The sequence below is a fragment of the Ambystoma mexicanum genome, chromosome 1p (genome assembly GCF_040938575.1).
Source record: "Ambystoma mexicanum isolate Mex_15411 chromosome 1p, UKY_AmexF1_1, whole genome shotgun sequence".
NCBI classification, from domain to species: domain Eukaryota; kingdom Metazoa; phylum Chordata; class Amphibia; order Caudata; family Ambystomatidae; genus Ambystoma; species Ambystoma mexicanum.
In genome coordinates this window covers 601,884,581-601,899,420 of record NC_090921.1, presented here as the reverse complement: position 1 = coordinate 601,899,420, position 14,840 = coordinate 601,884,581, and the positions used below count along the sequence as shown (strand labels likewise).

Genomic DNA, 14,840 nt, shown 5'->3' with positions numbered 1-14,840 from the left:
GTTTAATAAACGTTTGTTGTCAATGACAATTCTTGTAACTATAGGCATTTTGCTTGGACAAATGCTATCTAGACACTGCACACTATTGAACGACTTTCATGCGTTACAATGATATGTATATGTAATTTTGGATATAGTAGAAGACCATGAAATAGGAGTGGCATGACAAGCAGAGTATACTTACTCGTTACTCGGATTACAAGGATGAACAGTTGCGCGAAGTTCGTGCATAAGCACCATCATTATCCTCAACACGGACCGTGTGACGCAGGCTGCCCTGAAGTCTGGCAGCTCGGTGATGCATTGCGGTCGTGGCTCGCCTTCCGAAATGTAGGCCACGCATCCCGGGTTTTCACAGCAGCAGCAGTTCTCGTCCTCGGTTGGCATTAGCTCGCACCGATTGCATGTGCACCATGTGGAAACACCGTCCATGCGACTAGGTCCAGGCTCTTCAGCTGTTCAATCGTCCTCCCAACTGCTGTCCGAAGACCCATCGTTTTCGCGTGTTTCCCTTTCCAGTAGTTCCTCCTCGGTATACTCGGGCTCCTACATGTAGGGCATTACTGTAGCCATTGTGTGTTAAACAAACTAAAATAGTTTATAGCGGTGGTACTGGTATCTGTTCACACGGGCTACAAGCAACGAAGGTAGCTGACCAGAGCACAGAAACGAGTCACAGAATACTCAAAGTAACACAGAGAGAGGAATGGAATCGAAAATCTGCTGCTGTGTGTTGTGAAACGGTCTGTTTATACTTATTGAGGAAAGAGGCGTCCTGCCATTTCCATGGCAACACGTCATTAGCTGAAGCGCAGCGGATGTTGACACGAGACGTGCTTTGGTGTTGTAAAATGGGCGGTACGCGTTTGCTGAGGACAGGCTCAGGGGCGGTGGATATGATTAAGTGCCGCAAAAGCAGGTCAGCCAGGGCGATGGGGGAAATGATAGGATTATCACAAAATGGCAGCTCCCTGATGCCTGTTTTCGTGTGCGTTTAATGGACGAAAACTCGGGTAAGGTCCATAGGAAATTTTTCTAAAATCAAGCGACTTAGGCTTAGAAACACATGGTCGACCCGTAGGGGCAATAAAACATTTTGACCGAACCATTCCTTTAATAATCATAGCTGATGCTTACTTTTTTACTTTTTAAATGCGATTGGTACAGAGGTTTTCAATTGTTTGCAATGAACTGTGTACACATGTTTTTGTTTTTGTACTTCTTCCTTTACTTGTATTTTTAGTCCTTGCTTTCTTCCTTTTTTCTTTTATTGTTGGTTGTATTAATTTAATGTAAACCAAAACCATAAGCAAAAAAAGAAATATTAACAGCAATAAATATATTTAGATATACATGCAGTTCGTGTCGACCTGGACATCTGTAGACACCATAGGAATTAATCATTTGCAAACCATCCCCTAGCAACGCCACCAAAGAGGAAGGAATTAGAAAACCACAATAATCTGTCTAAAGATAAGTAACACAAATGCATATGCCAGTAGCGACAGCAGCTGCTTAGCGGTGTGTACTTGGGAGGATCCGCCCTGAAACTCTTTACCAAAGACAAAGTGTTGTGACTAGCCGCCCATTGTGAATAAAAGAAGGATAAGATTTTGTGTGGGAGACAACAGCAAAAGTAGAACCGAGGTGGAAATTGCAAATATAAACGTAAGTACATATTATAGTAAATGTTGAGGTTAAAGCTAGCAGCTTAAATGTTGATACAAGTCAAAGCCAAAATGTGTGTGTGGTGTGTGTGTGTGTGATGTATGTGTCAATGTTTGTGTTTTCAGTCTAGGATTTCTATACGAATGCATTTTTTTCAATGGAGGTATATATGGCTTGAGTGTTGCAGCTACACCGGGGCTTTTAGCAAATACCATGATGTTGTTCGTGTGTTTTGCTTTCTTGTCCCAAAAAGTCACTCACTCAAGTGCAAGTAAAACTGTAAAAATTGTCCCTTTTTGATAGCTATCAATACACTGACTCCCACCTGCTCTCACTCGCCTGCCTGTCAGTCCCGACTTAGCCCTCCTTGTGCTATTCAATTATTGTGAATTTATTTCACTTCTCTTTAGAAAATTCTTTTATGGTTTTCTAGTTCCTTCCTCTGTGCTGGTGTCGCTCCAGGATGCTTTGCAAATGACCCACTCCTACAGTGCCTACAGAACTCCCTGTCCATGGAAGTCCTGATCTACAGGGAGTTCTGTAGGTACTTTAGGAGTGGGCCATTTGCAAAGCATCTTGGAGCGAGAAAAGCAGAGAGAAAGCAACTAGAAAACCTCAAACATATGTCTAGATAGAAGTGAAATCAATTCACTGTGGTATGCTATACTCTGGATTGACACTTGTAGAATTACTTTTTGCCATAGGAATGGATGACTGTATTTCATTATTGATGCTTGAATGTGAACTAGATCAAGTTAGGGACTGAAGTGACCAATGAAGAGCTAGTGCTTAGGTTTTTTCCTAAAACTTGAAAAGTGACATTTCCCTGAGGGAAATTGTAATAGAGTTCCAAATATGATTTGTCAGAAAGTGAAAGATTTACCTCCAGCCCGTGATTTTTTTACATTTTTATTCACTCATCTGAAAGCCTTAGGCAGGCCTAAACGTGCTATTTGTATGTTTACCAGTGAAGTTTGTCAAACAGAAAAGTAGATCCCTCTCCAAAAAGGCCCCATGTGATATGCGCACTGTGTTTAGCCTTTGTCGAGTTGAGACTGGGGACCAGGGCAGGTCTGTAAGAGAGAAGGAGCAATAGATTCCTCCATCTTGCACCTGTGGTGGAACGGGCACCATTCTGGAGATTCTGCAGTTGTCGTATAGCAGTGGGTATACTGACATAGATACTATTGGCACAGTCATTTCCTGACAGGAACAACACCAGAATTACAGAGATGTTCTGTGCCTGTTCACGTAAAGGCATTTTGTGGCAAATGCAGTATACAAATGAGGTCACATTTTCTGTGGTAAAAACACATCGAAACAACACAGACAGCCTACTGCCCCTGAAACCCGCTAGGTCATTCACCCGTGTAGATGATAGGGAAAGCTGCCGGAGAGAGAGCTGCCAGGGATTAGGATGAGGCCCAACGACTAGGAGCCAAAGGCCAGCAGTCAGGGAGGGAGACAAGAGGTGGATGCTGTATAGTCAGACCGTTGTACAATTAACTGTGCATTACCCCCACGTAATTGTACAGGTCTAAAAGAGGCCCTGGAAACACATTATCAAAGTGGCCCCATATTGCACATTTTCAGCAGGCCCAAGATTTTTTCAATGAGCAAATGATTAAATAAAATAAATTACCATACAAAAGAGACACAGGGTGCAGAGGGCTACTGGGAAATCTCCAGAGTTTCCTAAAGGTTAGTCCACCTCTGAGAGGAGCATAGACATGAAAGAGGAGCAAAGAAAGGGCTGATCCCTATGCAACCACTGATGCCACAGAAATTCTGCTCTATGGTAGACAGAGAGATTGCTGGGCTATTATCCCTGAAGACGGAAGCCATCGTGTCTAGGGAAAACCTATCTATGCCCAGACATTCCAGCCTAATATGATGTCCTGATCAATGGTGTCAAATGCTGCAGATAATTCCAGCAGGGCCAGCGGTGTGGAATTCCCTACGTCCACATGGTTCTAGAGATCCTCCAGAACTGAAAGTAAAACAGACTCTGCTCCTCTGGCAGGCCGAAATCACACCTGAACTCAATCAAAGAGACTGTTGTGGCCCTCATTACAAGTCAGGCGGTGGACCATGGTGCTGTTAGCACCATGGTCCATGCCGGATTCCGCCATGGTGGATGGCGGAATTACCGCCCCATTCCAAGGTGAGTGGGGCGGTAATTCCCCATTCACCATTTGCCCTTCCCCATTCCCATTTTTGCCCCATAGGGGATAATGGGGATGGGGAAGGCGCTAATTACGGCACCGTAAATTACGGTGCCGTAATTAGCACCAAGGTCGCTTAGCGCCTTGGACTTTAACACCTGCAAAAAGCAGGCGTTAAAGTGTGAATCAGGCGTTAAGGGTTAACGGCGCCGACGGCGCCGTTAAACCCTTAACGCCTGACTTGTAATGAGGCCGAGTTTCAACTGAGGTCTGCAGCTGCAAGGTCACTGCATTTTCATGAACTTTTGCCACAGAAGGTGTGTTCAAAATTTCGATAATTAGAAACATCTCCAAAATTGACATTGACTTTTTTAATAGTCGGGTGACCACAGCTTTCTTCAGACATGCAAATGCTTTAGTTAATTAACTGAAGAGCGTATCTGCCAATGTATTAAATTGAGCCAATTACTTAAATAGTGTGGCTGGGCTGCCATCTAGCAGTAAGCAAGAGCATTTGCTAAATATTGTATTTATGTATTGTATTTGATTTTTTGTTTAGTGCTGGTTCTACCCACAGGGTCTCTGAGCGCCTTCCATGGTTCAAAGTTTCAAAAGGTGGGAAGTGAAAAAATAAGTTATAACAAGTTTTCAGGGAAGGATAGGAAGATTAGGATAGACAAGTGATGGTGGAGGAGGGCAGGGGTATGTGTGGGACAACAGGTATGTTTTGAGGCTCTTTCTGAAAGTGGTAATGGAAGATGCAGCGCATAGGTGAACAAGTAGGGTGTTCCATGCCCTAGTGTTTGTCTATGTGATGAGTTTGATTTTGAGTCCTTTGGAGACAGTTCTCTAGGGTATGGGTATCCAGTGGAGCTGGGCAAGAGCAGGGGTGATGTGTGAATGTTTGGGTAGGTGGAGGATTAGTCCGGTTGTAGCGTGTTGTATGGCTTGCAGGGAGCAAGGGTGCCGTAGGGGGGACCAATGAGGAGAGCATTTCCATAGTTCAGCTTAGAGAGAACCAGTGCTTGCACTGTGGTGCGGAGGTCGTCAGGAGGAAGCATATGTCTGGTTTCGGTAGGAGGTATAGTTGGAGATTGCATGTTTTCGTGACAGCGGCTCTCTGGTGTGTGAAGGAAAGGTGGGGGTCGATGGTGAAGGAAAGGGATTTGATATGTGTGGAGAAGGATATGTGGGGGTTGTCCATGGCGAGTTCTTGGATCCAGGGAGTAAGATTGGGTTTGTGCCTTTAGGGGCAGATGAGGGGGTATTCAGTTTTGGAAGGTTAGAGTTTTAGGAAGTAGTTCGCAATCCAGTTGGTGATGGTGGAGAGACAGGTTTTGAGGCAGTGGAGTTGTGAAGGGGATGGAATTTGGTCAGAAATGTGTGAGTCTTCTGCATATTAGTGGAAATCGAGCCTTTGTTTGCTACGGGTCTGTCCAAGAGATTCAATATATAGGTTGAAGTGCAATAGAGATCGGTAAGAGCCTTGCGGGACCCAATATTTGACTGGGATGGGGTCTGAGAAATAAGGGAGCCTGGAGAGAAAGTGTGTACTCTCCTTTAGAAAGGAGGTGAACCAATTGAGTATGGTGCCAGAAAGATTCATCCTATAGTTAGGATAGAAGAATGTTGTGGCTGATGGTGTTGAAGGCTGCAGAGAGGTGGAGTAGTATGAGTAGTGCTGTGTGCCCTTTGTCTGTGATGCTGTGGATGACATTGGGGATGTGAAAAGTGGCTGTTTCAGTGCTGTGTCCAGGTCAAAAGCCCGATTGGAAGGGGTTGAAAAGGTTGTTTGTGGTGATGTGTTGTTGCAGTTGGGTATTGACAAAGCATTCCATGATTCTGGTGAGGTATGGTAGGATAGTTATATTTATAATTGTTCTTTTATAACAGGCTTAATACCACGTGTGGTTTCTAAGTGTAGAATCAGGATTTGAAGCTTTGTTGCGCTGCGTTGTCTTGCTTCCCAGAGCTATCCTCCCCCCCCCCATAGTAATGGAGCTGTCGTTTTCAGGTAGTGTGGGGTCGAGAGATGTTTTTTGAGGAGGCTTGAGATTTGTCCAGTTTTTATTGCAGTGCGTTTTGTACCATGTGAGAGACAGGAGTTGATGATGTTGAGCCACTGGAGAGCTATACATGACCAATAACAGGAATTGATCCATACCTAAAGATGTAAATAAGGTATGTGTATAAGAAAATGGCATAGAAGGATGGGTTTAAGTGAGCTGTCAGGAAGCAAGTTAATTCTGATGTTATCTGTTTTAAGGCATTCATAAACATTAGATATAATGCTGGAGGAAAAAGTAAAAAAAACAGTATGAATTGTATGCATAAGTCTTTTGGGGCTGGGCGTGGTATGGGGAGCGTGGTGATTATTTTTCACAGTTCCTTTTGTGCATTTGTAGCATTATAAATGTAAACATAATGTGAGCGGTGCTTGTCTAACTTCATACTTGTTTTTGTGTACTATGCCACATTGGCCTAAAGAGTATGTTTGTAGTCTGATCTCTATTGTCTTTTGAAGGTCTGATCTCTATTGTCTTTTGAAGTGACGTTCAATCCATTTAGATTCTTCAAGGACCAGAGTCCGGTGTGAGCCATTTAGCTTCCAGTTTTTAGGCTGATGGAGTGTCAATTTTTCATTGGCCTAAGGAATCAGAGCAATGGCCGAATCAATCATTAAGTTCATCAATATTGGCAGCAAGATGCAAGATCTCCATTTAAAAATGTAGGATGCAGGGCTAAGAAACTGCTAATTTGACCTAGTTATTTATTTATTTTGACATTTGTATTGCACACCAAGCCCTGGGGCATCTAGGCATCTAGTTAGATGTTCTTCCACTCTTCCCCAGCCGAGACAACTGTTAACTGTGTACACATTTAAAACAAGCATTGGCATGTCCAATAGATCTTGTTACATTTAAATGTGCTTCTGTGTAGTTTAGTATGTTTGGTGCTATGTTTTTTGTACGTGTGATTGCAGACATGAATATGTACATGGGTTGAATGGTGTACGTACCCTGTTGTTTTTTTAAGCAAAAACCTGATAGTTTTTCATGTACTTTTACTTTATCCTTCCCAACTATCCCTTTATCCAGTGCAAGTGAAATCGCCAAAATTGTCCCTCTTCATACCTTTCAATCTGATGAATGTCAAAATAGGGCTGGGTCATGGGATCTTTTGTGGAAAGCCTATCAAGTTAATGAACATGAGCATGTTTTGATCGGAAAAAGAAGGGACACTTGGAGGATAAATCTAGTAAAGTCTATTAGACACTTTAAGCTTGGTAGGAGGACAAACATGTACACGTGGCGCAGGGTTGAAAGGTATGCTCATTAGGTTTCCACAATACAGAGTTTGTCCCAGTAGTAGCAGATATGGGGCAGTCGCGAAATCATTGTTTATTTATTCACATTCTTATGGAAAGATCCCTTTAAATGACTAACTAAACGAGCTGTATAGGCTATATATAAAGGGTGTGCGTGGGTTAGTGTGTGTGAGTCTGTTTGTGTTACTGCATCACAGATAATGAGAAACAAGTGTTTGGTATCACTGTGACCACAACACAACATTTTCTTATAGTACGTTTTTAAACAAACGTTTCTCGATAGTACGGAGCCCAATGATCTCCCCTATAACTAATACTTAGGATGAGCTGGCTCATGCTGAGGTTTGCTTAGACTTGTGCCCTGGATTTTATGAATGGTGGGATAGCCTAAGTCGCAGTTTTCAAACCTCTTGTTTGTCTGACCATTTCCCCCACTGGCAGCAATGTCTGCATGTGAATAAATGCTGGGTTATCTTATCTCTCATTGCCAAACCCATTGCCTTCCACTTTTCCCTCTCAGACAATGGGCCTCATTACAAGTTAGTCGGGGCGGGCAAAATGCGGCGGTATTACAATTTACTGCTGCATTGCTGCACCGCCTAACTATGATTTTGGTGGAAAGTTGGAGGGTTCACTGCCAAATTTCAATTCACAATAAATAGCAATTTATACTGCCTACTGCCACTTGTAATCTGGCGGTAATACGTCTGTATTAAGTGGCGGTAACGGTAATACAGTTTGGTGGTTTCTCAACATTTTTACCGCTGAAATAGCACGAAACGTATAATGAGGGTCAATTAAATGTCTTCCCCATTAAATATTTATTTTGATTGTCTGTGTGATGGTCAATATATTTAATGCCTTTTTCTCTTTTCCATTGAATTGATTTCATTTAAAAATAATATAAGCACTGATATTGTAAATTCATGAGGAAGTATGACACTTCTGCAGCAGAGAGTCTAGAAGTGGGACCAGGTGAAAGTGGCTATCAGGAAGGCTTTCTGTAAGTGATTTTGGCCAATTCATTAGTAGCAGTGAATACTCAAGGCTGTGGGCCCTCCCAGTGTTTAACTTGTTACATGTCAGGAATGTGGGGCCCATCCAGTCATGATCAGAATGTAAAGAAAATAACAGAACTGGAGAGGCCATCCCGTCTGATATGTGTGTAGCTGAGAGCTCTGTCTTCCCCCAGTCCCCTCCTGCTTGATCTACTCTAAGTGATACATTTTCACAACACTTCTCATTCCAAATCACACGAAAAAGGTTTAAATCATACAGAAGAAAATAAAATGTCTTTTGACTAAATATGTTCAGTTTGCCACTGTGAAGCCTCAACCTCCTCTGGGAGAATAAAGGCTGTCTACGTGGGATATTAAACACTATTTCGAAGACCAAAGTAGACAATGGAAGACAATGTTTAACAATGCTGCTAACGCGTCCCTGGTGCATGCTCTGTAGCTGCCATCTTGGAATTTTACTTTCCTACCTTTGTTAATGAAAGCTGTGACTTCAATGTTTCACTAGAATCGTCAACATTCCAATAGCTTTACATGTCTGGCAATGTTCTTTCTTTGGTAATTCTGGTACCAATTTTTACTGCAGCAACATTATTTCATGGGCAGTTTAGCTAAGCATTTCACAATAGATCATTCTAATTGCATTATTAATTCATTGGCTCTTTAGGCCTCATTGAATTAAATGGAAATTGTGGTCACCGGATAAAGGAGATATTCACCTTACTCTGCAAAGCAGATTATTTGGTAACCCGTGAATATACAGTGTTGTGTAAGAAAAGGGATTGTTTAAATTTGAGTTAGTGAGAAGACGGTACATTTATATAAAACATCATTTTTATTTTTAAAGCAGAAGCACGGGGAGGTGGAAAAAACAGCAGATAGGGGACGGAGTGGTTGGTGGAAGGGAACATTAAGAGAGAAAGGAGCACTGGAGGGGAGCACTGGAGAGGAGCACTTGCCTGGGCAAATTGAGCAGGTAGTGCATTAGAGGACCTCTGAGGAATGAATGCGATGGGAGAAGCTAGATTGATGCTAGATTGTCCTGGGAGGATAGCTCAGTGGCAACCTGCTCGCCTTGGAAGCAAGACAACACGAAGCAACACAGGTTCGTTCCCCAGGTCCGCCAAAAACAAAAATAAATCTGTAACAGCGCCTCGATGCCCCTGGGCTGTGTGATCGCTTTAAAATGCAAATAAAATAAATAAAAAAATAAATAGATGTAATGGGCAGATCAAAATCACTTTCTGCATCAAGGACACATATACCTGCAATCTGAGCATTTCTTTTCTTGTACTAATGACATAACATTGATATTACATCATGTGCTGGGGGCATCCATGCAGCCACCATGGATAAATGATATGATGAGTAATTTATAACGCGCCTGTACACAAGTGTCTCTAGGCGCAACAAGACAAGATAGGGAAGACAGAGGGAGGCCAAAACAACGATCGTACTAGGCCTTGTGTCATTTAGATTGTACAAGTGCGGGTGTGGGGGAGAGAGGAAGGGGAGAAGTGCCAAGGGGAGGGGAAGGGAAGTGCAATCAGGGCATTAATGCTCTAAGTAAGGGCAGCCGGGCCAAGCGGCTCTGGGTAAGTGCTAGGAGGCAGGGGACTGTAGGGTTACAGATACGGCCCCTAAGTGCACGGTAGACCCGAGCAGTGCAGGGGCTACTGCTCGTGGAGGAGCCTGGTGCTCATTGAGGTTTAGAGGATAGACAGGCAACCAGTCAGCGCAGCCGACGGGTAGGTCAGCAGGGGAGAGAGAGAAAGCAGAAGCGAAAAGGAAAGTCTTGAGCTGCTTCTGGAACTTCAGGTGTTCCTGCTCAGGTTTGAAAGGTGCAGGGAGGCCATTCCAGAGGGAGACACCTGCAGAGGAGAGAGATCTACCCCCCACTCTCTGCCTGGAGAAGCATCTGACCCTCAGCGAGTCGGAAGTGGCTGAGTGAAGGGCTCGAGAAGGGAGGTCTTTAGAAAGATAGAGTTGGATTTAGTGCAGCACCCGGCCCCATAAAGCCTTGTAGATGATGCAGAGGGTCTTGAACTTGATTCTTCCAGCCACTGGCAGCCAGAGTTTAGATTTCAAGGCTGCAGAGATACGATCCCTGGGCTTTAGGCCAAGGACACGTCTCGCAGTCCTGTACTGGATTGGTTGCAGAGGGCGGAGAGTAAAGGAAGGCAGATTGATAAAGAGGCTGTTGCAGTAGTCCAGCCCAGAGAAAACCAGGATTCCGAAGACAGTGAGCTTCTGGGGGAAAGTGAGAAAATGAATAGGAGGTGCATCTGGTAGTGGCCTTCTTGGAGAGGTCTGTGATGTGAGGAGAGAAGGAGAGAGTGGAGTCGAACATGCCACCATGATTTTTTGCCTCACAGGAAGTCGCAGGGAAAGGGCATAAGGAGTGAGAGAGGGGAATCAAGATCAAGGGTGCCAATGAGAAGGATCCCCTTCTTACTGGCATTAAGGTAGAGATCATTGGAGGTGGACCACTCCTAAATCGCAGATAGACAGTCAGGAACGAGCGAGACAGGAGAGGAGGCTGAGTGGAATCTTAAGGAGAGTTGAGTGTCATCCGCATAACACTGAAAATTACAGGACAAGGTAGAGATGAGGTGGGCCACAGGGGCCAAATTGAAAAGTCAGGGTGAGAGGTTAGAGCTCTGTGGAACACCACACATGGAGACGAGGCGGTGGAGAGAAAGAACCCCAGTTGGATCTGGGAGGGTCAGTCCAGGAGGAAGCAGGTCAGCCAAGCCAGAGTCTGATCTATGATGCCCAGGTTCTCACAGAGACGATTGATCAGGATGGCATTATTGACGGTGTCGAAAGCAGAGGAAAGATCAAGGAGAATGAGGACAGAGGGAAAGCTAGATTCAAGATTAGTGAGCAGATCTTCGCGGGTGTTCAGGGGGGCCATTTCTGAACCTCTGGCTGCTCTGAAGCCAGACTGATGGTCATGGAGACAACCAACAGATTCAGTGTGAAGAGTAAGCTGGGAGATGGCCAGCTTTTCCAGGAGTTTGCCCAGGAAATGAGTGATAGAGATTAGGGTGGTAGATTGCCGGACAGGAAGGATCGGTGGAAGATTTCTTCAGGAGTGGGTGCACAGCACAAAGAAGTGCTTATGTGTGGAGGAGAACGTTCCAGTGGCAAAAGAGTGATTGCAGAAATCGGCTGGAGCGAGGGTGTCAATGTGGCCCTTGATGGTTCTGGAGGAGCAGGGGAGCACCTGCTTGGACAACACTTTCATAGATCGGACTTGTCTAGAAACATTGTCAAAAGTGATCACAGAGAATGAAGAGAAAGGAGGAGGGGGAGAGGTGACAAGAGGGATGTAGAGGGGGAGGAAGAGGAGAGAGCAGACAGGATGTCCTGTATTTTAGTGAAGTGAGAAGCCAGAGCCATGCAGAGTGCCTGGGTGGGAACAGCAGAGGTGGAGACTGCAGTAGGATTGGCCAGCTCCTTGCAGATTTTGAAGAGTTTGGCCATGTTGTTAGAGGCTGCAGAGACACGGGCTTGGATGTGGGCAAGCTTCTTGGACAAGACGGGGAGTCTGTATTGCCTTTAGAGCAGTCAGTATGCCAGTTAGTCAGAGAATGTGCCTGATGCCCTCCACTTCCTTACAGCCACCCTACAATTTTGTTTTAGGGTGGCGAGGTCGGAGTCATACAAAGAGTTGCGCTTGGAGATAGGCTTCAGCAGATTTTCACAGACAGGGGCAAGGACATCTGCAGTGTTAGAGATGGAACGATGCAGGTCAGAGAGGGGTGTGTCAGAGTGTGAATCAGCTGCAGGCGTAGGAGGAGGAGAGAATGTAGTGGCAAAGGGCTCCACTGGCACACGCTTCATGAGCCGGCTCACCGAGAAGGTAGGTGGCAGTGCTGGGGTCAGCTTCACCTAGGGGACAGAGAGCTTTAGTTGGGAGGAGGGCAGAAAGTGATCAGTCCACGCGAAAGGTGGGGTGATAGGGTTAGAGAGGGAGTAGTCTGATGGGATGAGAACATCCAAGGTGTGCCCAGCAGTGTGTGTTGGGCCAGAGGGTAGAATAGAGATAGGGTGTTGCAGAGTTTGCGGAAGAGCCCTGAGGAAGGGTTAGAAGCATCCAGATGGATGTTGAGGTCCCAGAGGAGGAGAAGATGAGCGGTCGAGGCAAGGAGAGAAGAGGAGGCCTGTGTAGGAATTACAGAAGCAGGGACTCACTCCGGAAATATCAGGGCTACTCCAACTCCGGGTCCATTGGTTCCTGGTTCGGAGAGGATCTTGTAGCCATCGGGGAGGAGAGTGGCAACACTCATGACAGAGCTGGACATGAACCATGTCTCGGTGAGAGCCAGGACATCCAGGTCAATTTCTTAAAGGAGGTGGCAGATACCAGAGGAGTGTTTGACAGCAGAGCGAGAGTTGAGAGTAGTGATGTGGAGCAGATTGCCACATTTGAAAGACTTACATGGGGGGGGTAAAGGCTAGAGGTGTGCCCTGCGGAGGTGGTAAAGGGACCCGAGAGTGGGCATAGTAGGAAGAAGGAGATGGCGAGTTGCCACACAGGATGAGGAGGGTGCCAGAGAGGCGGCGGAAGGAGGAGATGGTGGAGATGTCAAAGCAGTGCTGGTAGGAGTAGCAGGAAGACGAAGGAAGTTGATAAAATGGGGGGAAATGCCTATCGAAAAGGAGGAAATTGGGCTGAGGGCCCTGGACCAAGACAGTGCCATTCAGATAGACATTAATGCTGGTCTTGGAGGAGTGGAAGGAAGCCAAAAAGACCTCCCACCGAGTGCCACTATTAATGGAAGTGGAGGAAAAAGGAGAGAGAACAGAGACCATATGAGGGGTCCATCGGTCTGGAGAGGGAACGACAAAGAGGATGTCAGTAAGAGTCTGTCTGAAGGAAGCACTGATGTGGGTATCAGCGATAGGGAGGCCTGTGTTCAAGGCCGGGATCTCCCTTTTGAACTTCTTCCTTCATGACTTGGTGAGCAGGATAGGATAGGAGATAGAGTGACATTTTGAGAAGATGGGGGGTTTGGAAAGCACCATAGAGGGTGCATGGAGGAAGTAGGAGGAGACAGGGGTGAAAGAGAGAAAATGGATGTGTAGCCCAGCACAGCACAGTCTACAAAGGAGGGCGTTTGTATCACAGTAGGGAACACACAGTAGGAACAGACAGGTAGACAATGTAAAACAGCCAGATTCAACTTTCCTAAAAAGGTGGAAACTATCTTGGGGAACTGAAAGGGAAGGCTAAACAATACAATTTACTCAGGTGCTTTTGTGTGGTGCGGAAATGATACAGGAATGATTAGGGCAGGGGCTGGGTGGGTCAGTTTAAGGGGGATGTAGTGAATGCTGCCTTCTGGACCGCACCTAGCTGGTCAGTTGCAGCAAGATGATGGCTGCAGGCTGTTTGCTTACCCGGTGGACACCGGCAGACACCATCTGGAGCTGCATCCATTGGAGTTGTCCTTAGCCTCAGGGTCCTTCGCCATAGGGGACTGTCTCAGCAGGGGCTGCCTGGTGACGATGCATTAGAAGGACTGCTGTCCAATGGGAGTGCAGTGGGCGGGAGAGGGGATAGCATGGACAGCAACTGGGAAGCAGGGACTGGGGAGGGGGATGAGGAGAGACGTGCTGCGGCGCAAAGAAAATACAATTTAATGTTATGCAAACCAAAGTGTCTTTACAAGGCATGACTCACCCGAGCCCCGGAGGATGAAAAATGTTGCTCGGGACTACCTCGCACAGGACCCTCACCTATCGAGAGGCCTGCTGGCCAATGGGTGCGTGGTGGGCGGGAGCGTGGAGGGCACGGACAGCAACCAAGAAGCACGGACAGGGGAGGGGGATGAGGAGAGACACGCGTTGCAGCGCCAAGAAAATACATTGTGGCGAAAACGCACACAAAAAAACTCAAACCTGCCACAAGACTTAAAAATGCCAATGAGTAATAATATATATATATTTATTTTTTATTCTTTATTGTGTTTTGGTTTATTTAAACCTTTACAAAACTTAATCTTACAGCAATAAAACATATCAAGAGCATTTACACAATTTACAACTTTAAAAAAACATCAGTTCCTAATCATCAATTCATTATTGAGAAGAAGCAATCCATATTTATTTAGCCAAAAAAGTTACTCAACTTTGCTTTTGCCGTATGCATGTGATTAGACAAACTTTGCTGATGAGAGTAAATGTTCTATGCGCATAAATACACATTTAGATAGGTGTTTTTTTAAGTGCTACATTGCGAACATAATGTTTAAATCACAGGGAACTTTAATGATCCAAATGACCACCATGCTCTAACCATTTCCAATATACTAACAGAAGAAGGGCTCACCCAAAGAGTGACCCAGCCCACTCATAACAAAGGGAGAACTCTTGACTGGGTGGCTGACCTGAATTGCGCCGTATCGATCACATCCATTTCACCCCAAGCGTGGACAGATCACTTCTTGCTTGACCACCAACTCTGCTCCGAAGGTCAAATCAATCGCAACTCCCCTCCTTACGAGGAATAAAAAGACTATTACGGCAGATAAGCTTATTCCACTCATCGTGCCTACTCTTAATTCACTACCGGATGCAACAAGTCCAGATTATCTAGTAGCGCCTTATAATGCCACCTTGACTAAATCGCTAGACACTATTACTCCACTCAAA

The 14,840-nt window shown here is 45.3% G+C and overlaps 1 protein-coding gene across 2 annotated transcripts in view; it reads left to right on the top strand.

Moving 5' to 3' along the window:
- The first annotated feature begins 1,499 nt into the window (after positions 1–1,499).
- Positions 1,500–14,840, top strand: part of LOC138576543 (hepatic lectin-like) — a 338,738-nt gene continuing 325,397 nt past the window's right edge. For both annotated transcript variants that reach the window (XM_069649562.1, XM_069649564.1), the window contains exon 1: positions 1,500–1,668. The gene's annotated coding sequence lies outside the window, so the exon portion shown is untranslated. The remainder of the gene's footprint in view (positions 1,669–14,840) is intronic.